General features: G+C 42.0%; 1 pseudogene; it reads left to right on the forward strand.

The window, feature by feature from the left end:
- Positions 1–20,346, forward strand: part of LOC141573989 (centrosomal protein of 162 kDa-like) — a 35,009-nt pseudogene extending 14,663 nt beyond the window's left edge.
- Positions 20,347–25,030: the final 4,684 nt, after the last annotated feature.

Consider the following 25,030-nt stretch of genomic DNA (forward strand, 5'->3'; position numbering starts at 1 on the left):
CCTCTTTAGTAAACCATAGGATAAGTAATCCTAGCTGCTGTAACAAATAATCCTTAAAATTTTAGCAGTTTAACATCATCAATTACTTATGTCTTGCTCACATCATAATTCCAAGTGTCTCAGTGGAGTTGGGGGTGGGACTCTGCTCCACATAGTCATTTAGGGACCCAGGCGGCTTTCTGTCGTCAACACATGGTTTTGAGGTCCTCCTGGCCTCATCAGTCAATAAGAAAAGGAAATAGATGGTTAGCATGCTTCCTTTTAACTGCCTAATCACAGGAGTGTTACCTCTCTTCAGCCCACATTGTGTTGGTAAGAACCAGCACATCCAACTAAACTAGGTCCAAGAGGGCTAGGAAGTGTGGTTTGCTCATATGGCCAGAAAGAAATGTAAATGCATTTGGTAGGCATCTAGCCAGTCTCCACCAGAAAGTTCCCTTCTAACAGCCAAATATCCATTCCACTCTTCTTTGAACGACCTACTCAGCCCCTCCCCAAAGCAAACAGCCCAGAGTCCCATTCAGAAACGTATCCATCTGAAATGCCAGGATTTCCAGGAGAAGCATGGTTCTCTTTGTCAGGTTTCAGTGTAGCTCCTCATTGTCTACTAATTAGCGAATTAAAAGACAAGTTTCGTCCTTCCTTCCCCACCCCAATATGGTGGTGAGACTAAGATTACTCCTAATCAGAAAGGAGGAGTGAGGAAGATACAGCAATCAGTACTGCAGCATTGAGATCCACTGAAAGGCCTTTGAAGACCCCCTACCTTCAAGTTGGGCATTTTTCTTAATTAGGCCATTATTCTGCTTTTAAGGAAGAACTACTTCATAAATATATTGTTCCGTGTATCTCCTGGTTCCAGTGGTCTTGTGTTTCTTCACCACTGGCTTCAACTGAAGTGGGTAATGGGAGGAGGGGGTGCCCATCTTTGAGAATGCATTCTTTCTCCACCCCCTTTCTGCCTACAGGTAGGTGGTTCTAAGGCTGCCAGACAAGTCTCTAGCTTTTTTTATTTTTTTAAAGTAGAGTTGTGATTTCTTTGTCATCTTTGTCATTACAGCTGCTTCAGAAAATTTTTTAGGCTTCTGATCAATTTGGTTCCAGTCAGTCCCATGTGCTAGTAATTACATTTAAAGAAAACCAGTTTGTGTTTTTTCTCAGTTTAATTTCAGCTGCCTGGTTATTATGAGGAGCAATAATCTTAAGTTTGAAGATGACACCTCTAATGTGATATTTGCCAAGGAACTGAGTCACTCTTCAACAAAGAATTCTCATGAAATCTTGCTTTTTCACAGCAGTTTTCAGTGCTGAATCTTACTGTTTGAGTCCAGATGCAGAGAGTGATCCTAAGAGGCCCTGAGTTTCTAGACTCTGTTCCCTTGGATTCCTTCTTTAAAGACCAGCCCATTCTGTCTTGAGCTCATCTTTTTCCTATAGTATCTTGTCAGCAGTATCCAGTAGTAGCTGGCATTTCAACACTTCCTGTCCTCTCCTACCGTTCTCAGACTCTGCTGAGGGCCCCAGGCTCAGGAGCCAGTGGTCAGCCTTATAAACTACTGTAGGTGACAGCTTAGCAAATGTTTTGTCACTTTTCACAAAATGTGAGTTTGCTCCCTCTCCAGCCTCTAGTATCAGTTTCCTTGTCACCCAGAACTGAACCACTAAGCCCATGACACGTATTTTAGCTTCTGGTCACCATTGCCTGACATTCTAAAGGCTGGAACTGGTGATGTCCCATCTAGTCTGGAGGCAGAGCGGAGTGCGGTTCAGCTGGTGTGCGGCACACACGGGGAACAGTGTTAGTGAGCGGTCGGCTGGGTCCTGCTGCCACGAAGAAGAGCTCTTAGGTTTTCTGATGATTCCAGCTACTTCTCATAGTTATTTCTAGCAATTATTGAGAAGCCAATCTACCTCATATGAATTGGTAGCCTCTTAAACTTTTCTTTAATCTTATTTTATAAATTACAAAATTAAGTGAACTAACTGACCATGATTAAGGTAATTTGAAAATGGCAATATCCATGTTTTTGGAGCTCCCATAATATGCTGATGTTCACCCATATTTATAACATCTCCTTAAAGGATATTTCTCATATTTTAAAAATGAAATGTTCTGAAATGTTACATTGCATTTAAGTGTTTTAAGCCACGGAAATGATTTCATTTAAAAATCCAAGTGATTTTAAGCTTTCCTATACCATGATGAAATTCATGCATTTTAATATTTATATTCTATGCTTTATTGATGTAAATTATGGTTGCTTCTTTAGTTTCTACTGGAAAGGTATGAAATGTTTTTCCTGCCTCAAATGTATGTTGATGTTATAATATGGACAAAGGATATATTACAAAAGAGCCATTTAGAAATTCATTTTTTATTTTTCTTCAACAAAAGCAATCTCAGTCTTGTTTGGTTTGGCTTTCCTATGAAGTAGTTCTTTGAGTAAACCATGAAATCCCTTATATTATATTGTATTAAAATTATTATCTGAAATTCAAAACAATTATGTGACACCATGTGAGTATACTCTGTTAACCAGAATTGTAATATATTTAACATTAATGACCTAATTTGAGAGTTAAAGGTATTAAATATATTTAATAGTATTATATGTTAATAATATAAATGTTTCCATGTATATCATGTGTATACATATATATTTATAAAATTAATATTTGAGGAGTCATGTAGGGTTCATTCTCTGTGTCCTGTTTTGTTTTATAGCTACAAGAAACTGGCTAAGAATAAAGAAACTGAATTTGTTAACCCTTTACCCCTTAAGATGAATCCAAATCTTATGTCTCAAGAAACAAAATGTGAACCAATTTTTGGACAAAAATGAGCATATAGTTTTACAAAAATCAACAAATGAAGGTACAGAAAATAACTGTCCAAGAGTAAATACTGTGGAAGAACAAACAGATAAAATATACCTTGATATTCTGAAGAAAACAGTATCTGTTGGTCCTTGATTATTACCCCAGGATGACAAAATACATAAGGTAAGTGTTTATAGTTTATATTGATTGGACACAGTGATCAATGAAATTACATAAATACTGCTGACAGGTATGTACTTCGTGAGCCAGCGGGACTGATTACAGAGTAACCTCCACGTGGATCTTAGATATCTGTGAGCAGTTATCTTTTACAACACCCTGTCATCCCCAGATTTTAAAATGCCACTGTAACATTAGCTTTCTTTTAGAAGCCATTTTTTACATTTTAAATTTTTTTAAACATAGTCCAGAATTTGAGTAGCTTAAGAAAATTAAGTTTATTCTGGTGCTTTTTATTCAATCTTATCAGTAGTCTGTGCTGTGCAAAAGGAGGTAAGTTGGCATTTCATATAAATGGTGTTAGCGACTGTTGAGAAACTTATACATCTCTGTTCCTTGTTTCTGTGTTCTTGATTTATTCTGTTTTATAGACTCATGACCACAGTATTCCATTTTTATTTTATGATTTTTATTTATATGTTTACCATAAACTAGCTATAAACTATCTCCAGTTCCTTGTGGAATAAGGCAGGGTACTAAGCAGTTTTTACCTTGAGAAATCTGGAGGAAAAAAGATAAGATTTTAAGTCATTTCAACTGTGTTCTTCCCCACTCTCCTCCATGTTCATTCTTGTAATTACATGTTTTCCTTTCTGGCAAGCCTGTTTTGTTTTATTATTTTGCTATTTTTGTTCCTGACTTTGAAGATGTGCTTCAGAATACTAAAATTCCGATGAATTAGGCTTGGAGAACTTGAATGTCGTGGCTCACCTTCTACAAAGTGTGTTCTTCAGTAAGCACTATGGTTTTGCGATCTGTTAAATCGTATTTACAACTGTCACTGATGTTTGTTTAAGTACTGAAGAATTTGTACTTGTGCACAGACTTTTAGATCTCAGCTGAGTTCTGGAGAAGCAGGAGCTGGGGCTGGTACACAGCTACCACACAGGAAGGCCAGAGCACCCATCCTTTATTTAGAGAAAACCCCAGAGTGGATTATATGCATCAGTTAGGAGCTCAGGCTAAGGCAAACCCAGTTTGCCATTCAAGAAATTTTCTACTCTTGAAAACTTCAAAGGAGATTATGAAAAGCAAAAACTTGAGATCCATCTCTGCCTCAAATCAAGCCAGGAAAAAAAGGTAATTGTACACACTTTTCATAATAAAATTCAGTACATTTTCCTTATTCTCTACTTTCCTTGTTTCCTTCTCTCCTTCTAAGAACTTTCCTTATTTATAGAAAAAAAATTAATCTTAAGGTGCTACATTCCATCTCTGAAAGACAGATTCAGTTCACTTCAGTTCAGGGGGTTTGTCATCATTAATTCTAGGTTTTCCTGAATGAGACCCAGAAAGTTTGGGAGGTGAATATAAGACAGGAGAGTCAAACCCCTCCTCAGCTGGTTGGCTTTGTAATATCCAAAATGTTTGCCAGAAAAGAGCTATAAATGCAGAATGCAAAAGGCAATGTACAAATGAAGGTGGATACAGAGAGAAATATCTGGATATGAGTTTGGTCTAGTGTTGGGGAGTCTGGATGTTTTATTAATCACTTGTGTGTGTTTGTACATCCCAGTGACTCTCTGAGTTATTTCCTGGTGGACTCATCCATTTTGGCGGCAGGAAAGGAAGATAGAGTTGGCCTTGGTGAGCGAGCTCTTTGAACAAAGACTTGTAGGAGGAATTGGAATTGGCTGTGTGGGTGTGTGGGGAAGCATATTCCAGAAAATGAAACAGTGCAAAAGTCCCAAAGAAGGAGGAATGCCTGGCATTTGGGGGGTCAACATAGAAACCCACATGGCTGGGGCAGAGTGGGCAGAGGGGGAGGGGGAGGTGAGATCGGGCATCACAGGGACAGGCAGGGTCGGCTTTTCTAGGGCACTAAGCAGCCTTGGGCTTTCACTCAGTGTGGAAAAGTGAGCGCCTGGGAAGTTGTGAGCATGGGAGTGACTTCACCTGATGCATCCTTTAGACAGATTCCTCGGGCTGATGCCGTTGACTGAATGCATTCAAATATAGACCCACACCATAGGGGCACAGGAAAAAGGACAGAGACCAGTTAGAAGGGGATTTGAGGAATCCAGCCTGGGAGTGACGGGGCTCAATCCAGGGTGGTGGCAGTGGTGGTAATGAGAAGCAGTTGGATGGGGATGTATTTAGGAGATAGAGCCGAAAGTCTAAAAAATTTGTTTGGGGTTGTGAGAGAGGCATCATGGATGATGGCAGGGTTTGTGGCTTGAGCAGCTGGAAGAATGCAGTTCCCCTCCAGCTGGGATGGAGGGGGAGGCTGAGTGGGCTTGAGGGTGGAGAGAGGACCAGGAGTTGAGCTGCTGAGATGCTAATTTTGAGATGCCTGTTCTGTGTGCAAGTGGAGATGGCAAGGAGGCGGTTAGATGGAGGAGTCTGAAGTTGAGAGGAAGATGTGGACTGTAGGTATCAAGTTTTGTTAAAAATGAATATTTTTGAAGCCATGGGTTTTTTTTAATTGAAGTATAATGGATTTACAGTATTGTGTTAGTTTCAGGAGTACAGCAAAGTGAATCAGTTTTTTTGCAGATTATATTCTGTTACAGGTTATTACAAGTCATTGGGTAGAGTTCCCTGTGCTGTACAATAAATCCTTGTCGCTGAACTATTTTATGTATAGTAGTTTGTGTCCGTTGATCACACACCCTTGATTTCTCCTTTCCTCCACCTCCCCTTGTTAACCACAAGTTTCTTTTCTGTCTGTGAGTCTTTCTGTTTTCATATATGTTCATTTGTATTATTTTTGAGATTCCCCATGTAAGTGATATATAGTTTTTGTCTTTCTCCATCTGACTTACTTCATTACACATAATATTCTAGACTTGACAAAGATTATCAAGGGAGCATATCTGGAGAGAAAAGGCAAACCAAGGCCTGAGCCTGGGGCGTGCAGACCTAAAGAGTTCAGGAGGGAGAGGGCTAACCTGCAAGGAGAGAGCAAGGTTGAGGCAACCTGAGCATGTGCACTCCTGAAGCCACGTGGGGAGAGTATACAGAGAAGAGTTGATCTGTGGCCGCTGCTGCTAAGACAGAGAGAGAATGAGGACTGACAGCTGACCTTGGAGTTTAGCAGGAAGGAGGCCGTAGGCACTGGGCAAGCAGTTTCCGTGGGCAGGTGGCTGGGAAAGGTAGACTGGGAAAAGGAGAAGTGGAATTGGCTACTTCAAGGTATAGACCCCCCTGGAGAAAAGGGTGTAAAAGGTGGAGGGGCAGTATCTGGCAGGAGGGTGGAGTCAGGGGAAAACTTTTGTTTTGCCTTGTTTTGAATTTAATGAGAGAAATCATGGTGCGAATGAACAATAGAATGTTTGCACTTTTTGGAAAGATGTGGTAGCCAGGAAGAAGTGCATGATGAGGGGAGTCGTAGAGCAGAGTCCTCGAGTGGAGGGGCTGTAATGGGGTCCAGGGCACAGTGGGAGGGTTGGCTTCAGGTGGGAACATGGACAGTTCACCTGTGGAAAAGCAGAAAGGAGGAGGGGAGAGGTGGGTGTGGGTACTGGTAGGGGCAGAAATGGTGAAAGATGGGGGTGATTTCCTCCGGTTGCCTCCACTTCCTCTGAGAAGTAAAAGGTGCTGTGATGAGGCGGTAGCGAGGATGGGGCCAGGGTGCTGGAGGGGAGCAGGTGTGGGGAGCTCTCCTGGAGGGCTGGGCTCCCAGCAGCAAGAAGTCTGCTCCAGGTTGGTGACCATGCATGTGAGCTGGGACCAGGCAGGCAGGAGGGGTGTGTGTGTGTATGCTATGATTTTCTGTTTTTGTACTGATCTGCTTTTTCTCATTAGAGTCTCTGTTAAATAGGATTTTTTTTTTTAAACAATCTCTGTCTTTTTGTTGGAAAATTGCCCAGAGTGATTTTAGCTTTATTCCAAAGAACTGGAATTCCTTGGGGTGGTTGTTACTTGTGACAGGCTGGGTGTCAGAGAAGCAGCCTCTGAACTGGAGGCACGTGTACAGAAAGTCTAGAGACTGTGCTTGGTGTCAGCACTGGTTCCGAGGGAGCAGCCCCTCGTGACTGGGGCTGATGCAGTTCGAAGACTTCTCTTTTTCATGTAACCAGGAAGCTTGGGCCAATTAATTCAGAGCTGGTGCGCCTGTTCCAGGAACCAAAGCCCCCCCTTCTTTCCTGCTGCAAAACCCCTAGTCTGGGACTTTAGTCTTCCTTGTCACAAGATGGCTGTACAACCTCCAGCACTGTCAGGAGGAGGAGAGGTGAAAGGTAAAAGGTGCGCACCCGTTAACTCAGCAGCTTAATCAGAGAAGTAGTCACTGTCCTGGAAGCCCCGTGTTGGAAATTTTTGCTTTCATCTTACTGGTCGGAACTTTGATCCTGTGCCCCTGCCCCCCGGTCCACTCCAGGTGCATGGAGTCCAGGAAGAGGGGTGTTTTTAACTGGCACATTGCTGTCTGGGGCAAAATTTTATTGGGGAGGAAGAGGAGGTTGTCAGCTAGCAGTGTCTGCCATGTGGTGATTTTGCTTTTTATTCTAAATTAATTTTCTTTGACTCTCGACACTTGTGTTTTTATTTTTAGATTAGTATGTTTATTGTCACAAAAGGAATAGTTGCTCATTATTTAAATTCAAAAATACAGAAAAGTAAAAAGGAAGCAATAATCTAGCCAGAAACAGCTGGTGTCACAGTGGGTGAGCCTCATTCCATGCCTCTTGTGTGTGTGTCCTTCTGTAGATGGAAGGAAGTGGGGATGAGAGCTGGAAGGAAGGAGAAGGGCAGACACGTAGACAAATAAAAGTGGATGAAGCATTTTATAAGAACAGATCACACTTTGTCAGTTCTTTTAAATTAAACATTAGATTTCATTTTACTTAAATCTGTAAGGAAAAGAAACTTCATCCTGAGAAATGTTACATCCCAAAAGGTCCCTTCAAGAACATGGATTATGAAAACCCCTGAAAGACTGCCAAAGCTGCATTATTTTAAACTGCATTTTCTAATTGTATACACTATCACTTTTCCTTTCTATTAAATACGTAGTAAACCTCTTATATCCCCTACTCGCGTGACTCCTACCATTTTTGTTGGTTTTATTTTTAATAAGTGTATTTTTTATAAATTTTTATTATATACTATATATAATACATGTGTTACATACCATATTATATATATTTATATATGACTATATTATTTATAATCAATATATTTATTATATTCTCTCCAGCAGCTATAATTCCCTTAAGCATTTGAAAATGGATCTTGGTTCTGGTTGTTACAGAGCCAGAATGCTTTTCACCAGTCCATTAGCCATTGCTCCACCATTCTGGAATTATTTTGATTGCCTTATAATTTGACTGAATTTTTGAATCCATTGTTTTTTTTTAAGAAGGGCTCAGAAGTCCCAAATTCTGCAGTGTTTTCATGTTTGAATTTTATATCTAAGCAACTTTTCTTTCCTGTATAAAAGGAAAAGATACTGTCCATGTACTATTACTGAAAATAACAACTTAGGTCAAAATGAAGAACTCAGGAAGGGAGAATTGTGGTGTAAAAACACTGGCTGGCTGCAGCTGGAGCAAGAACCAACTGCCACACTCCCAGGTACCCCATCCTGGGAAGAATCACAGTGCTGGCAGGTCTGACCCCTTCACAGGCCATGTTAATGGGCCTCCAGTGACTTGGAGGAATTAATGGCCTGATTTTTGAATGACTCAAACAGATCCTTTATGAATGCTTTAAGAGGTTTCTACAGAAAACCTTCTACATCAAACTGCCCAATTAAATATGATTACTACTCTATAAGGAAAACCTGGAAGAGATTCAAAGGAAATCTTGGGGTGAGGTACTTCTGGGGACTTGTTTCTTCTTTTGACTTTTCTGTAGTTTCCAAAAGTTTAAGACTCATTTATTTCACTTTTAATGATAAAAGTAAACTTTGCATTTAAAAAGTTAACATCCTAAAGAAATTATATTAAAAATATAAAATTTTAATTCTTCACTTACTTTGAAGGCAGTCAGGGAAATGTTTGCTGGGGGTCAGTTCAGGACCTGCAGGGTTTGAGTACGGGCCTCTGGATCTCTTCTAGGGAGTTCCCTGAAACTTTGTTTTTGTATTATTGACTGAAAGATTATTGGCCTTAGAACTATTTCTGCTGTTTGGGGATATATGAGGTACCTTAAAAGCCAAAAAATTGACCAAAATATACATGTATAACATTTTTCCTAATGTAATGTATGATGCCACAGTATTAGAGCAGGATTATCATTTTTTTAAATCAAACTTAAACTAGTAGTTATAGTTTCAATGCAATTTATATTATTCCAGTGATTCTATACCTTGATATGCTTTATATAGAAAAATGTGCTTTAAAGCCCACTTAATCTGAACTAAAATGCTTCACAAAGTTATCAGCTGCTCTTTGATTCCTCTTTTAGATACTTTTAGTTGTTGCTGTGAACATTTAAAAGAATAATTTATTTAAAGTAATAGAACTTGAAATTATCCCGATCCACATTCTCCTCACATTTATTTAGCTCCATGTGTCATTGGACATGAGCCTTGTGTCAGTCAGCCTCCGCGGCAGATGGAGTAGATGCCAGTTCCGGGCAGGGGTCCTGCGTGCAGGGTCCTGCATGCAGGGGGACGGCTGTGTGAGGGCGTTTGCTATGCACCAGCCTGTTGTGAGATCCTTACTTGTCTTAGTGCTCCTGTAGTATTAGTGCTTCTTGTTGTATAATTGCCGAATACACATTCAATGCAGTTTGTATTTGTGGTGCTTTTATCCATTGTTTATAACATTTAGGAATATCTGGAGCAGGACTCACCAAGCCTGCAGCTCCATCTTCCCACAGGGGAATCTGCATGGCTACCCAAGAAGTCTGAGGACCCCACAGAAACTGATGCCTGTGTTCAGGTTCCAAATGTACGAGTTGAATTTCACAGTAATATTCATGATGGTTGTTTGGTCTATAATTATATGTTGAAATTAAATTATAAATAATGAAATATGTGAAATTTCTTTTGCACTGAGTGATACTGCACTCTCACTTTTATTGAACATTTATTGATTTTTCTTGTGTAGTAGAACATTATTAACCATGTCATTTTCATTCTTTGTGGTTTTCTTCCCTAACCCCCTGGGTTCAAATCTAATATATAATGCTACTTACTGAAGTAATGCTTTTCCTTAAAGGATTATTCAGGATACGGTGGTGGGAACAAGGAAGCAGAACTGACTATGTTTGAAAGAGTTCAGGAAGCAGAAGGAAAAAGCAGAGGGGCATAGGCCCTTGGGGAGCGGATTAAAGTCACATTCTCAGAAAAAGGAGCTGGAAGATGAGACGGAGGAACTACAAAGACAGCAGGAAAAGGAAGTCTTCAAACTGAGTCAAGACAATTATGTTCTTTGAGCCAATGTACTAGACACATTGTCCTGTTTTTCCTTTTATTTATCAAAAATGAACTTGTGCACCCCGCTATATCTCACTGTCCCTGTGGCTCTTTGGCTTGATGCATTTGTCACAGCAAACACGAACTTGGTTCCCCAGAGTGCCTCCTAACTGAAGAGCCACAATCAAACCCCTGGGGGAAAAATCAGAATTTAAATTGGCTCATTTTGATCATTCTCTTGTTAGCAGTCTTTTTGAAAATAAATCCCTTAGTTCACGTTGACCTTCAAGGAAGACAGAGTTTCAGAAAGATTGGTATAGAAGGGCTAAGTTCAGAGAGTGACACTGTGTAGTATTTCTGAGTTAATTCCATTGTCAGAACCATCAGCAGAAAACATCCTGTAATGAATTAACTGTCACTGGTGTTAAGCTAATTCCAGTGTGGTTGTGATGCAGGAAAATAGATGTGGGGCATGAGCAGAGCTGTGTCCCAGGCTTCAGTTGATCCCCTGGGATGTACCCAACCAGGCCAGGCGTGGGTCCTTGGCTTCATGCAGGAAATAAATCAAGAGCAAGCCACAGTTGAGTGAAGGTAGATTTATTCAGAGAAATACACTGAAAGGCAAGAGAAAGGCCACAAGTTGTGGGGGTTGGGTGCTCAGATTAATAGTAGGTACACATTCCATAGACAGAATGTGGGTTGTCTCAGAAGCTGGAGAGAGAGAGCGGCTGTGAGGCACTGTGTTGCTGGATTTTATGGGTTTTGTGGCTTTATATGCTAATAAGTGGAAGGACCAGTCTAAGGGGAAGGGGCTGGGATTCCTAGGAAGTTGGCCATTTTCCACCCTTTGACCTTTTGTGGCTAGCCTTGGGACTGCCATGGTGCCTGTGGGCATGTCATTCACCTTGTTACTATTACAATGGCCGTATAATGAAGCTCAAGGTCTACTAGAAGTTAAATCTCATCATCCTGAGCCTCAAGGCCTACTGGCGGTTGAATCTTTCACCATTTTGATGTTAATTGCTGTGGCCTTCCTTGAATGGCTGTGCCCTGACCCCTTCCTGTCTCTGTTGTAAGACCGGTTTAGGTCTCTGCACCTTGTGTTTTCTTTTATTCTTGCTCACTTCATCATTTCCTTTGCCTAATAAAACAGTTTCTGCATTTTCTCAATGAAGAAGCTTTGAAGAATCAAACAAAAATCAAAGGTGGTTGCATTTTGAGGAAACATTGGCTCCTGTCACTGAAGAAAAATTGAAGTAAATCCAAAAAGAAATAGGAAGAGACACTTGTCCAGGGATGTCACGTATGGTTCTTCAGCACATAATGAGTTTGCTATGAGATCCTTTGGTTTTAAAAATAAGGCATTTAAAAATACTTGTGTTCATTTAACAGGTCATGGGAATTCTGGCAGTATGAGGAAGTCATCAGTTGACTGGTCTGCACATTTGTCATGGGCAGAATTAAAGTAGTTAAGAGGGTGGGTTCTGGATTCAAAAAATCTGGCTTTAGACTGTGCTTCATTACCTGCTGTGCAGCCTTAGTCAAATCACATCCCCCCTCTGAGCCAGTTTTCCCCTCCTTGAAATGGGAATGAGACTGACAGTTACTGTCTCATAAGAATGGTTGTGAAATTAAGATAAGACAGTGCCTGTCTCTCAGAGCCCTGCAGCAAAGGCGGGCTGATTCTGCCCCTGGCCTGCCTGCCAGGGGAGCCGCCCTTCCCTAGTCAGAGTTGAAAGAATGCAGATTAAGGGGGTTTTCACTGGTGTAGTGAGCCAGCGGCCCAGAGGGGCCCACGCCCCCGTGGGAAACCTGGTTTCCGAAGGTGCAGAGCCTACGACCTGGATCTCCCTGAGGGTCACGGGGCCTTTTTCACAGCTGCTGCTATACCCACTGGTCAGGGATCAGCTGGCCTGGCTAGGCCTTCCACAGGCTCGGAGAACAGGGGCCTGGGCGGGCTTTTCTTGGCTACCCCTGTTTTCTCTTGCTTTACACTTAAAAGCCACTTGTGTGACATTAAAGCCACATTAGGAAGTATATATATTTAAATCATAAAAAAAAAAAGACAGTGCAGACCAACCTGAGTGCCCTCCACACAGCAACCAGTTAATGTGTGTTGCCTGTTACTAATTTTATAGCCATGTTTCCTTAGAAACTATCCTATTTTTCTTTCATTTTCTGTAATGTTTTTCAGTTCTTAATATTGGCTAGCTTTGATATTATATTCGGAAATATGAATCTGAAATCAATTAGCAGTGCCCTGAGTTTGAAAACAATTTGACTTAAAAGTGGGAGAAAACATGTATGTGTCCTGTAGAAGTCAGACATTTGTTCTATGTTATGACATCTTGGTGATGCTGACCTGACAGGCAGGCAGGACAGGTTTGGTGATCTCCAGCAAGAGACCTCACATTCACTTCCTCCCCACCACTCACCCCTCTTTTTTAATTCCCTCCCCTTTCCATCTCACTACCATTTTCTCCTTTGACAGTAGTAGCCTAAGCCTTGAGCATGCCAATAAGAAGCATTTTCACTTCAGGGACATCCAGAGTAGGTGTTACAGCGTCAGAGATGACAGCATTTACTGCAAATGAGATGGCACTGATTTTGCAGAACACACAGCCCTAGAGTTAGTGAAAGCCATCCAAACCTTCTGCCTGCCATTCTGCACTTGCTGCACGGAGCATGCGCTTTAAGGAACAGACCCGTAAGTAAGCCAGCCACCCCTCTCTCACACACACACAGAATGCAAGACTTGTATTTTAACATATGTACATAGTTTTCTGGGTTTCAAGAATTCTGCAGATAATTAAGCACAGACTATCTGCCAGGGATTAGGCCAGGCGTGGTGAGACAGTTCAGAGTTTCATTAGATTTTCAAAGGTCCTTGGTTTTCATCAGATTCTTAATTTTAAAGAGGTTAATAAGCCAGAGCATCTAAGCACAGATTGCCACTGATCTCACTATTTGAATCCCTCTTTAGCTCAAGCCAAGTGTTGAGCTGGGTCTAGGCTTTGCTTTGCCTCATCCTGATCTTCCAGAAACACCTAGTCTCTACCTCCTTGCTTACAGGGAATTCCAGAAACAAGCCTGGATACCCACTGTGGCTCCATCCAGTTTCCTCACCACAGAAAGATGGGCCAAAAACAGAAAAAAAGAAGATGCAAATGTCACCAAGTCCAAACTCACTCTGCTCTCTGCATAACAGGCCAGTAAATTAGGAGACAGTTTCTTGGGGCAAAGAGTAGCTACTTTATTTAGAAAGCCATTCAGAAAGCCAGCAGACCAAGAAGATAACAGACTAAGGTCCTGGAGAACCATCTTCCCCAAGTCAGAATTCAGGCTCTTTTTCTACTTGCTTGGTTGTTGCAAACTTTTTGGCATAAGAATTCTTTGTTCTTGGAATCCTGTGTTCTTGCAGCTGTCCATGTAGGTCAGATCATGGTGCCCCTGTAAACCTCCAGCAAAATAAATGTTATTTTATATTCTGGAACTTGTTATCTTTATATGAATGGATATGTATTAATATCCTTAAAAGTCAGAGCCTTGAGAATAGGCTCTCCTGTACATTTCAGGCTATTGTCAACATTATTTCACAAAAGGTGCAGAGTTGGCAAGACTGAGCCTAGAAAACAGAGCACAGGTTTAAAGCCAAAGGAACAGATCTAATATGGAGTCGGGTTTTTTCTTTTCTATCACACAGAGAGCCCTCCTGGCCTTTCCATCCCTGGTATGCAAAATCAGGACGTGGTTTTTCCTGCAGTCACTCACCCACTTACCCTGTGAAACGCGGTACATTATACTGACAGGTTCGTTGGCTTTGGGAAGTTCTGCAACTTTTTTGTTTACTAAGTGTTTTGAGCATTTTGGAAAGAATTGTTTTCAGCTAGCAAATTGTCTTCGAGAAAATTGAAACAGTTTGAAAAAGATTTTAAAGCTTTCTCAAAAACTGAAGATATTTAAAGACTAAAAATAAAGGATGTATCTTTCATGAGCACATATGCTAATGTTATATAGGTCCTGCTGACTTAACTACAATGTAACTTAACTAAAATGTAACTTTCTATTTATAAAAAGGAAAATGAAAAATTGTATAATCAAGTGAAAGATCTCCAAGAACAAAACAAAAATGAGGAGTGAATGTTCACGGAAAACCAGAGCTTATTCAGCAAATTAGTTTCCTTAAAGTAAGTCCTTTTTAAATTCTTCAAATCAAGTTGATTCTTTCTAAGCATTCTATTGTTATATTAATAATAGGTTTAGTTATACCTAGAAATTTAAAAAATTATACACTGATTTTCAGTTTTGTAACTTTCATATTTTTAGTTTTCAATGGATTTTCTTTTGGCGTTAGATGATTAGTACACACTTCAGTATTTTCAGCATATTCATATTTGAACTTGACATCAGTTTTAGGAAGTTGAACAGCTCTCTTGATCAATCATTAAGCCTGGGACACTTATGTAATGCATCTCAATAATGATACTGTTAGTAATAATAGTAAAATAAATATACAGTATCATTTACAGTCTTAGGTCAGGTTCTGAACAAGTAGAGCCTGAGCTGGGGGTCCTTGTGGAGGTGGTTTCCTGGGGGGTAACTCTCAGGAGAAGGGGAGTGAGAGAAACAAGGTGGGGGTCGGCAGGGGGAGGGAGGGCGAGTGAGACCATGGTCCTAGCCAGAGCCTGGTGTCATTCTTCTCTCACCAGGAAACTCAGGAGAACAGAATGCACCCCAGAGTTGGTCCCCAACTAAGGCAAGTGGGGGAAAGCCATTTGCACCCCTCAGCCAGTCAGTCCCTGGCTGAAGTGCACCCCAGGAAGTGGGTTGGGGTATCATCTGGGCCAGGGCCAGGGGCTGCCATTTGTCAAGGGTGTTTCTCCAGAGAAGGGGAGCCTGTGAGTGGTGAGAACCAGCACTCACTGTGGCGGGCTGGTGGAGCACCAGAACCTACTTAGGAATCATGTTCCACAGTGTAAGGGCTCTGGATGTTACTACACCCAACTTTAACATGTTAAGTGAAGGAACTGGACCGACAACCATGGGAAGCTAGGGTCCTGTCTTCTTTTAGGAAGTGACTGATCATTTTTAGACATTCAAATAGGACTGCTGTCAGAAGAAACTTCTTTGGCTGTGAATGTCATGTATGTTACACATATTCACATGCTTCTTCCATTTTTTTGTAAGATAACTTAGGGCATAAGAGGCAGGGCTGCTGGTAGCTCACACTGATCTTTCATGCAAAACAAAAAGACAAACATTGTATAGACAAAGGTAGAAAGTACACAGGTTGGCAAGTGAGGGCTCTTTTGTATAAATTAGGAGAGGGGAAATCTCCTTTCCCCAGGCCAAGGCTAATGATCTGCCCAGTTCTGATGCATGAAGATTTTCATCTGCTTTCTCTCCAAATGCTTCAGTAAAGTGTTTCAAATTTCAAATCTTATATTGCCTGGTTTTTTAAAGAGAAGATCTATTCCAGGGTCCAAAACTGGAGCTCTAAATAATTTTCACAATGAAATAAATGATTTCTTTAGTACATTGAGGTTAGATGATCATATATGGAGTCCTAAACTCCTTTTATAATGTCTCTGGAGAACAGAAGAATTGACTCTAAGGTTCAGGTAGTAGACTGTATTTGGTTGGTTGATTAGTTTCCGGGTGTATGACTGGCAATGTGTTTCTCAGAAGGGAGTCTAGAATGACATGACAGGGGGCACAGACCCTACAGGAAAATGCAACAAGTCTTTCTGGGACATTGATTTGTTTTTTTCTCTGAGAATTGGCAGGAAGTATTTTTATATTCCTAATAAACCAATACTCTTAGGGTTTCTGTTCTTTTAGATTCCACGTAAACATTTCCCTTAAAGTATACACCTCATTTAGTATTTTACTCTTTAGAGAAAATAAACTTTTTATCTTCAGTGACACAGAGTTCCACTGTGCATTAGTTTTTAATTTTTAAGAACTGAATATTTTCTATTGAAGGGAATAAGGACCAGAGTGGTGGACGATAAGGTCAGAGAGGCGGCCAGAGGCCCTTGAGTGTGTATCCACAGTAAAATCTTTAAGAACCTCAGTAACTCCTGAAATGACATCCACAGAAGGTCACACAGAAGATACAATGACATGATGCAGCCAAAACCCATGATAATACAGGGCTTTATGGATGGATTTATTTTCTTGGTATGTCTGGGTTTTAAGGTAGTGTGATACAAAACTTCTTACAGTTTTTATTTTGAAACTGAACTGTACCAAGTGTCCTGCCATGAATCCAAGAATTCCTTCAGCAGTTCTGAGTTGAGTCCCATGTTCATTTACTGAGCACCTGCCCTCCGCTTAGTGCCATCAGGTATTCAGGTGGTGATGTCAGTGTTGGTCCCCACAGAGCTTACAGCTTGTTAAAGAGAAAAGACCTGCACACAGGTCAGGGTCATGGGAAACAAATCCCTGAGCGCTGTGCTGGAGGGACATGGGAAGTTCATGGGGATGTGGGGAAGGGTTATCAGGAAGAGCCGCACTTGAACTCAGTCTTGAAGGATAAGTGTGACTCTGTGAAGCAGAGGAATGAGGGTATTGAGAATTGTGTGGAATGTTGGGCCAAGCATTTTTTTTTTCTGCATTTGTCACACAAGGGTGAGCAAAATCAAGTTCTGCTTTCTAGTAAATATATACTGTGTCAGGTGCCGATGAGTTTTTAGGGAAGAAAATAAAGCAGCACACCTGGTTGCCATTTTAGAAAGAGGGATCGGGGAAGGCCTTCCTGGGGCCGCGCCTGAGCAGAAGTCCTGAGCCAGTGTGGGAGCGAGACACCCGGCCCTGGGGGGCAGAGCTGCAGGCAGGGGAAACAGTCAGTGCAAGCACTCTGGGGTAGGAGTGTGCTGGGCGTGTTCCCAGGACAGCCAGGGGGTCTTTGCGGCCGGAGTGGAGCAGGAGGGGGAAGATTTGTGGAACATGCGTCAGAGGAGTGGGCAACACTGGGTTGTGCGACACTGAAGGTTTTACCCTAAGAGAGAGGGGAGCCACCAGAGTGTTTCAGGTGGAAGAGTGATATTAATGGACTCTTCAAAATAATTCACCTCTTCCTGTGTGGAGGACAGACCGCAGGTGCTGGGAGGGGAGAGGCGGGCTAGTTAGGGGGTCGTCGTCATCCGGGAGCAGTGAGAGCGGCGGCGGGGAGGTCCCTGTGGCTGTGTTGGGCACATGCTCATAGCTGGCTCCGGCAGGCTCTGGGAAGCTCTGGGAAGCCCGTCATCCTTTGGAGGGGGTGGGGTAAGATCAGAGCTGAAATTTAGGAAAGATAATCAGCAGCATATCTTAGGATGGGTTGGGTGAAAGGGAGCCTGTACCACAATCTGTCGTGGTTAGGAATAATTGGCTTTTGTATTTCTAGGAATATCAAGAAAGAGAAAACAGGTTTATTGAAAGACCTCAAAAGACTGAAGCAAGACAAGCAAGCTCTTGAAGCAGACTTGGGAAAAATGAAGACAGAGACCAAGCCAGAGAGCAGGTGCGTGCACCACAGGGAGCACGCCAAGCTGGGATGGTTACTTTATGCTCATAACTGTTCTGAACTTGAGTGTAAGCAATAGCAATTGGATGATAAAAGCAAAATGCTATTCCTAGAAGTATATTGTAATTTTAGAAACTTTTAAAAAGTGAGTTCTTAAGAGGTATTTGCGTTTGATTGGTTTCTGTAGCAATAATTGCAAGATTGAAGAAACTCAAAGATTATTTTGAATTCGTGGCACTGTGTGCACAGTTGTTTGCAGTCCTCCCAGCCAGATGCCGACCTTCCAGGGCCTGGTCTCCCTTTTTATGCCTGGGCCTGAAACGTAAGCTCTCAAGTGTTTGACAAATGAACAGACAATGCCGTGCTGTGTTTGTAGAAGACATGAAGGTGAATATGGCATTCCCCACTGGGGAAAACAAAGGAGGAGTTAGATAAGAATGCAGAAAAGTTTAATATTAAAAAATTAGAAATAAACAGGAGGGTGCTAGTAAGGGTTTCAGGGAGAAGAAGCATTTGAGCTGGGTCCTGGCAGGTGGAGGGCCTCGGGAGGGGAGGAGGGAGGCCGCGCAGCTGTGTCTCATGGGCGTGTCACTGAGCGCACCTGCCCTGGGCCACAGGTGGACAGGGCACAGGGCCGGAAAGATCGATCGGCGGAGCCCTTGTTTGCCAAAGGAAGTATCTTTTCTCTGTGATTTTATGATCTTCCGTGTAAGATACGTACAAATAAAATCCACTAACCTGTTTGTAAGAAATGTACTTTCCTTGTCTGTAAAATAGAATAAGAATCATTGCTCCTATCATGTGTTATTTGTGTTAAATAAAATCATACATACTTTGAGAATTGGGACTGTGAACACAGCCTTCTTTTAGTAGCACACTAGACTGGACACAACCTTGCTACTTCCATTGTTTTGTTTTGGGTTTTTTGCCTCTTATTTTTTCATAATGCTTTCATTAGATAGGCATTGGTTTTTATGTGAAATATTTTAATTTAGTTATTTCTATGTTTTGAAAATTTTGGGTTATTGAGTTACTTTATCTTATAGGTGAAAAATTACATAAAATAAAACTTTTAGAAGAAAAACATGAAATGAGTCACCTGAAGAAAAAATTACAGCAGTGTGCTGAAAATCAGGAGCTTCTGGGTAACGATGCAGTTCAGCTTAAGGAAGCAAATGAAGAAACTGAGAATCTCAGACCTGAGGGGAATGATCGCTCCAGAATGTGTTCCTCTAGATGAACGCTGTTAGCTTTAACAGCCAGCTCTTAGCCTCATGTCACTGAACCAGTGCTCTAAATTCTGCTAATTAAAACATCTGATTTGGGCTTGGTTTGCTTTTCTTTGTGTAGTCTGTTTTAGATTCAACTGAGAATACAGTCTGCTGTCCATACCTAGGGGCTCCCTAACCAGCAGATTCAACCAACTGTGGATTGAAAGTATTTGGGAAAAAGCAGGAAGTTCCACAAAGCAACACTTGAATTTGCCACACACCAGCAACTACTTACATAGCATTCACTTTGCATCATATACCATGAGTAATCTAGAGATGATTTGAAGGATACGGGAGGATGCACGTAAGTTCCATGCAAGTCCTCTGCCACTTTATACAAGAGACATCAGCATCCGTGGACGTTGTCATCTGGGGGGAGTCCTGGAACCAGTGCCCCATGGTTACTGAGGGACTGGAAGTCCAGGCTCCTTATCCCAGCCTGGCAGGTCCCCACATGGTCTGAATTCTGCCTGTGCCACACTCCCCTGGTCACTCTCCTCCAGCCCTGCCAGACTGCCCTCTGATTCTTGAACAGGCCACACTCATTGCATTTCATGTCTGGCCCCTAGAAATACCCGTTACTTTCTGAACATGGGTCTGCTTAAATAAAGCGGGCTGCATTGTCACTAGAGAAGTGTGGAGGTTCCTAAAAAACTAAAAATAGACTTAACTTATGATCCAGCCTTCCCACTCCTGGGCATGTGTCAGGAGAAAAGTCTAATTTGAAAAGTCACATGCACATCAATGTTCACAGCAGCCCTATTTATAATAGCCAGGACATGGCAACAACACAAATGTCCATGGACAGGTGACTGGATAAAGAAGTAGTGGTATATTTATACACTGGAATACTACTCAGGCATTAAAAGAACAAAATGCAATTTTCAGCAACAGGGATGGACTTGGAGGTAGTCATTCTAAGTGAAGTAAGCCAGAAAAAGAGAAAAATGCCATACAATATCACTTACACGTGGAATCTAAGAAAAAAACAAACAAAAAAAACCCCACAAATGAACTTATCTACAAAAGAGAAACAGACCCGCAGACATAGGGAAACAAACTTATGGTTACCAGGAGAGAAGGGAATGAGAAGGGATAAATATGGGAATTCATAAAGTGCCCCTCTTGGGGAGTGATGGAAATGTTAGCTATCTTGATTGTGGTGATGGTTTTCTGGGTGTAGACATCTATCAAATTCATCAAATAGTACATGTGAAATATGTGTAACTTGCTGTACAGGAATCATACCACAATAAAGGTGCCTGTAAAAAAGAAAAGATGGGCGGCATTGTGTCCTACGTTTTTATGTGTCTTCAGTGAGTGGGTCTTCAACTTTCCGGTCTGCTATATTTTCTGAACTAGAAGTGCCCTTCTTCCCTTTTCTTTGATAAACTGTCAGTGGGTGGCATTTATTCCCGTGGCTTCAACTGCTCTCTGTCCACTGATTAACAGTCAAATCTTTTCCAGCATGGACATCTCAGTTCAGTCCCAGAAATATACTTCTAATTGACAAGTAGACATTCCCACTTGATTAGCCCATAAAAATCTCAAGCTCTGTATGTTTGGATTTACACTCGCTCAGAACTAGGTTTACTTCTTCAAACAATGACATCACTATCCCATCTGTATTCCGTGCCATACATCTGGGAATTTTCCTTCACTTTTCCCCTCCCTCATCCCCTGTCAGTACTACAATTCTATTCCTTAATGTCCCCCAACTAAGTCCCCGCCCCTCACTCCCCACTGCATTAATTCCCACCCCTTACTAGTCTCCCCAGTGCTGTTCTTTAAAGTGAACAATCCACTTTGCTCACTTTTAATGACTAATCTGTGTCACTCTCCTCCTTAAAACTCCAAAGGTTTCCCCGCTGCGTATGTGAGGAAGTCCATGGTCCCTGATTTAACGTTACACCTTCTCATCACCTAGTTGCTGCTTTTTTTCAGCCTCAGCTTCCGTTAGTTCCCCACAGCCTCTAGCCTCACTGACCTTCCTTCCCTAAGTGCAAAGTGCTCTTAGACACGACCAGACCTCTGCACGAGACACGCAAGCTGCCGAGAATCCCGTGCCCAGCACGCACTCTCCTGGTCTACAGATTTGCTGGAATCCTTCAGATGTCAGTGCAGAAAGCATTTCCTCTCGGACACCTTCCCTACCTTCTAGAACCCTGCCCCAGGCAGTGCAAGAGCCCCTCTGAACATACAGTATACATGATGCCAAGTGACTCTTACCACATTGTTTTGAAAACCTATTTAAATTTGTCTCTTCCACGACACACTGTGACCTCCTTGAGGTATGGGGGGCTGTGTGGTATTTGTCTAGACAGCTAATGTCTGGCACAGACCCCCGGCCATCGGAAACAGTCTGCTGACTCATCAAGAAGAATTGTCGTCTTTGCGATGTAAGAAAGACTACATGATTTCTGATCTTACACCATCCGGCAAGGGTCAAAATAATTTCACATAGAACTACACAGGAAAAAATATGTGTATTCTTTTCCTCTTTGTGAGCCCGAGATCATAGGTATCCTGGAACGTAGGCGTCACTCTAAGCTGTCGGTCCCTTAGACTGTCACGTCTAGATTCAACATATTTTTTACAAGTTGTAGGGATACGTGTACATCACCCCGTCTTAGAGCAAACGACGCTTCAGCCTGACCCAGTTTAATATTCATGTGAAAATCAGAAATCTTCCAAACTGAAGCCTGAGGAAACATTTCCCTTCTCTCCTTCCAGTCTGTCTGCCATCTGCATCCCACATCCCCACTGCTCACCTGTGTCAGGCCACCTTCTATCTAGAAACATTTTCAGCGGGACACTTGGATGAGAACTAATTACAGCAGTCATGAAAATGGTCCTATGAACGTAGGCTCTGCACAACAAGGATGTTTTGACCGGAGGCCTCAGCCGTGGCCTGCAGGGTCTGTTCACGTGTTCTGCCTGGCTTCCCTGCAGACGTTCTGCAGAAAATCAAGCCTGCAGTTAAAGTCATAGAAGGCCCAAGAAATCCAGAAAAATGGAGTGAGATTCATCTCCTTGGGAATATTTTTGAAAACCATCCACTAATAGGAAGAAGAGGTTTAAGAGGTTCGTTTCAGAGCAGATGATGTCCAACTGCAGGTGGGTCAGTTTTGTCATTGTTGCCCGCTAGTTGGCTTTCTGCTGCTACTAACACGCCTCTGTTTAGAGAAGTGGCCTGAGTTGGCCCTCAGAGCAGAAAGGTGAGCTGGGCCTGGCGACAGCCAAGCTCCTCTGCTGTGTAGTGACCAGCTGAGAAGGAAGGGACGGCCCAGGGCTTCCTCTCCCTCTCTCCCTCAGTTATAAACTCTATGAAGGAAAAATGGAACAAAAAATCTTAATTCAATATGGTATTGTCAAAGTATAAAGATAATTGTCTTTGGAGGGGATGGTATAGTTCAAGGGGTAGATTACGGGCTGGGTTCAATTTCCAGTACCTCAATGTAAAAAAATAATAAGAAAAATTCTTTAAAAAAAAAAGAAAAAGAACAAAGAAGAAAAGAGATCTCAAACAACCCAAGTTTAAAAAGAAAGAAAAGGCTTTTAAAACTAGTAGTCAGCTCGGTATTTGCTAGATTAGGAGTTTGGGATTAACAGATACACACTACAATGTATAAAATAAATAACCAACTCCCAGGTCCTTAATAACCTAGTTCAACCTGAATCCTTTCTCTTTTTTCCCCTAAGCAACCCTTGGAAGCCTCTGAAATTCTCATCTTATAAAAGAATTCATTTAAAGGTGGTTTGAAAGCTACTGCTTAAAACAGTTATTTGTGGTTGCATGAATATAGGTCTAGTAAGAAAGACAGACAATAAACAAGTGAGAAAATAAATATATGATGTACTGCCAGGTACTAATAATTGCCACAAAGGAACATAAAGCATTTTAGGAGAGAAAATGATTGAATAAGACATATGTGCATGCTATTTTAAATAATGTGGTCAGATAAGTCCTCTCTGAGGGTAAAATAATTTGAACAAAGTCCTGAATGAAGCAAAAGAATAAGCCACGTAGGTAACAGACAAGAAAAGACTCCCAGGCCGGGAGAGGTATAAGTACGAGACTTGGAGTTACAATCACAGCTGTCCTGGTGGGGAACATCTGGGCGGTGAAGATGGGCTGGAGCAGAACAGTGAGAGCTGAGGCTGCAGAGACGGGTGAGTGACGGGAACACACAGGGCCTTGGTAGGGACTCTGGATATCCTTCTGAATACAATGGAAAATCACAAGAGTATTTTGCAAAGCGGAACAACTTGATCTGATTCATAGTTTAATAAGACCGTTGTTGGTAACATATGGGGAGTAAGCAATGGAAGCAGGGCAAGGTAAGCTGAAGGGAAGCCAGAGGGAAGAGTGCTGCTGATGTGGAGAGAGACACCGAGGTTGGGCTGGGATGATGGCGAGAGACGGGCTGAAAGGGGGACACGATTTGACAGTAACGGTCACAGGCCTTAATGCTCGAGTTGGACACAGACACAGAGTGGTTCAGGGTGATGGGTATGTGATATTTGGGGCTGAACCACAGTTTTTGTGCAGAGATCTGACAGGAGAAAAAAGTGGGGACGTTGACGTCGGTAAGAAGGGTTGGTGGGTGTTTAATTCCCCCTAGAGCCGCGTCTCTGTTTCTCTGTAGATGAAGTCAGCAGAGCAGGGATGGGTGTTCCTACTTCTGCAGAGAATTGCGTGTCCTCCTCATCGACAAATTCGAGAGGCCGACCTGCCCATTCAATTGCAACATCTTGAATCTGCTTCTTTCTATCCAGGAGGAGATTTCCAACTAAGATGCCAATCAAAATTTCCCGTGTCCAGAGTTAGAGCTGTGTGCCTTTGGGATGATCTCAGAGATGCCTCCACAGAGGCTCGGTGTGCTGTCTCTCCCTCAGAGCACACAGTTCCCTTCAGTCCGGTGGGTCTCAGCAGAGAAGATTTCACAAATAGCCCCTCTCCGGCCCTAGGGACCAACCTCCCACTTGGCCGAGCTCTGAAAATGAGCACAAGTTCAGGACAAAGGGCCTTCTCCAGGGTGACATCTGGCAGATTACCTAAGGACAGTGTACAAAAGAGGGGGAGGGTTGATGGTATAAATGGATTTTAATTTTTGCTTTGAATCTGATTTTGTTCTTCCATTTTGTTAACGAAGTGTTCTTAGGCCAGACATGATTCTCATTTTTACTTTGTATTTGATCATCCAAGTGGTTTAGATAGGGTATTTGTTTTAGGGTAAGAATCTAAAAAAAACAAACAAACCTTGCAAATAGCGTCTTGTTAGGCATTTGGACAAGACAACCAGTAAATTCTCCCAGCAGTATTGAACTCCCTTGTTCCTCCAGGGGGTCTCCAAAGGTATACATGTTCCAAATCTGACCCAAAACCAATGAGCATTTTTTTTTAAGCACTTCACCATGGACAAAAGATGTCACTAAAGAAGGTGAGAAAAGAGCAGGTCCCCATCATCCAGAGTCTCTCCCAAAGAGCCCACAGAAGTAAAGAGGAGATGAACGAGAGAAACGGTTCATTTATACACACGCAGGAGCCACCCAGAAAAGCAACTAGCATGTTAAATGGTGAAAGTTAAAGGCATTTTTATCAACCTAATTTATTAGGGCTAAGGGAGAGGAGAGAATTGGCTTCCATGACAGGTTTTCTTCTACATGTATTGAATCTCAGGTATCTTTATCTTAAAGTGCTTTTGTATTAACCATGGGTTCCATCTGACTTTCCATTCCTCGAACTTTGTTCTTCTTTTTCAAGATTCACTCATGTATTCTGAGCCCCTGGATTTTCCACTTGAATTTTAGATTGATTGTCAATTCCTGCAAAACACCTCCTGGAATTTCGGTAGGCATTCTTTGAATCCCTAGATCTAT

This window comes from Camelus bactrianus, chromosome 19 (assembly GCF_048773025.1).
Source record: "Camelus bactrianus isolate YW-2024 breed Bactrian camel chromosome 19, ASM4877302v1, whole genome shotgun sequence".
Lineage (NCBI taxonomy): Eukaryota > Metazoa > Chordata > Mammalia > Artiodactyla > Camelidae > Camelus > Camelus bactrianus.